We start from the raw sequence: 1,564 nt of genomic DNA, 5'->3' as shown, positions 1-1,564 counted from the left end.
AGAGGCGTGCTCGTGAACTGCGACGAGTTCCCCACCGGCCCGCCCAGCGAGAGGAATCCATCGGAGCTCGGGTGCGGGACGCAGTAGGAGAAGGCGTTGCCGAAGGTCTCCGCGGTCTGCGCAAGGAGGGACCCAGCGCCGCCGCCGAGGGCCAGGACGCCGGCGGTCTGGTCACTGAAGGTGCCCCTCACGGCGTGGCTGCACCCGAACCGGAAGCCCTTGACCGCGATGGTGGGCGACAAGGTCAGCGTGTCGGTGACGTATGTCCCGGCGGTGGCCCTGCCGTCGCCGTAGTCGAGGATGTACTTGCATTGGTCGGAGCCGGCGGAGCAGCCACTGCTGTGGCTGCTACCGAGCTCCGTGCAGGCAGGGGAGCCGCAGGGGATAGGTGCGTACGTGCTGGAGTTGGCGGGGTCGTAGAGTTGGTCCTTCTGGAGGTGACACTGCGGGGCGGGGCACGGGAGGCACTGCACCCACGGAATGTCGCTGCTCGTGTCCACCACCACCGTTTGGCTCACCTTGGAGTACAAGTGTTCGCTGGTCCTTTCCATTGTCGTGGAGCTTGTCCCGCCGCTGCCCCCCAGCGTGCTTTTCGCAGTCATACTGCTGTCGATGTTGCTAGTTTTGGCTTCACGGGAGTGGATGACCGGCAGGCCATCGCCGGCCCTGCCGCCGGAGAGCTTCCTCCGGATTGAGCTGGTGCGTAGCTGGTCCCACAGGAGCATGCCGTCGACGACCGTAGTCGCCGCCGCTGACGAGCATGGGCCGTGCGGGCGGTTCATCGGTACCCACCTGACACCGTCGCCGGACGGCATTGTCACTGTTTGTCGACAGACGAAGGCGACAGGTTAACACGCATGCATATCCATCAATGAGCTCAATATTAAGCTAGCTACTATACGACGTACTTCCTCCGTTCGGAATTACTTGTCGCAGGAATGGATGTATCGGGAATTACTTATCGCAGGAATGGATGTATTTAGACATATTTCGAATACATCTATTTCTGCGACAAGTAATTCCGAACGGAGCGAGTATGTACTAAATAACGTATGCATATGCATGCATGCAGTACCCTTAGATACTCACCCTTGTGTCCGGAGCAGACGGCGCCTTCTGCGATATGCTTTAGGGAGCTTGTTTTCACTGTCATGAAGTTGAGGAGCTGATGATGGTCACCCACACAAGAACCTACAGACAAGCTGACAAGAAGAAGCAATAGCAGCGGCATAGCGGAAATCGTCATGATTGTTGTGCTACTACGTGTGGCCTGGGATAGATCGATGGCCGCTTATGACTTGTGTTGGTCCTCCGCTCTCTAATCTCTCTCTATATATAGGAAAACTACGTACGCATGGACGGACCAAGCGGTAGCCATGCATGCACTGTTATACTACTATAAACTACTTCCTTCAACAAACAAAGGGCACGAATCAGGTACCATTTCTTTTCTTTTCTTTTCTTTTCTGTTCTTTCTTAAGGAAGCTTCTGACTACCTTGCTAAAATGTTTTTCTAGGGGAAGCTAGCTAGAATTTTGGTACATGTACATTCGCCATGGAAATC

The 1,564-nt window shown here is 55.6% G+C and overlaps 1 pseudogene across 1 annotated transcript in view; it reads right to left on the bottom strand.

Moving 5' to 3' along the window:
* LOC123150753 (aspartyl protease family protein At5g10770-like) overlaps positions 1–1,339 on the bottom strand; it is a 2,087-nt pseudogene extending 748 nt beyond the window's left edge. Inside the window, exons 1-2 of the transcript XR_006475333.1 lie at positions 1,090–1,339; positions 1–820 (exon numbers count right to left, since the gene is read on the bottom strand). The exon at positions 1–820 is cut by the window's left edge and continues 748 nt beyond it. The product of XR_006475333.1 is annotated as an aspartyl protease family protein At5g10770-like (transcript). The remainder of the gene's footprint in view (positions 821–1,089) is intronic.
* Between the last annotated feature and the right edge of the window lie 225 nt (positions 1,340–1,564).

This window comes from Triticum aestivum, chromosome 7A (genome assembly GCF_018294505.1).
Source record: "Triticum aestivum cultivar Chinese Spring chromosome 7A, IWGSC CS RefSeq v2.1, whole genome shotgun sequence".
Lineage (NCBI taxonomy): Eukaryota > Viridiplantae > Streptophyta > Magnoliopsida > Poales > Poaceae > Triticum > Triticum aestivum.
The sequence above is the reverse complement of the archived record's forward strand: the minus strand, read 5'-3'. Positions and strand labels throughout refer to the sequence as shown.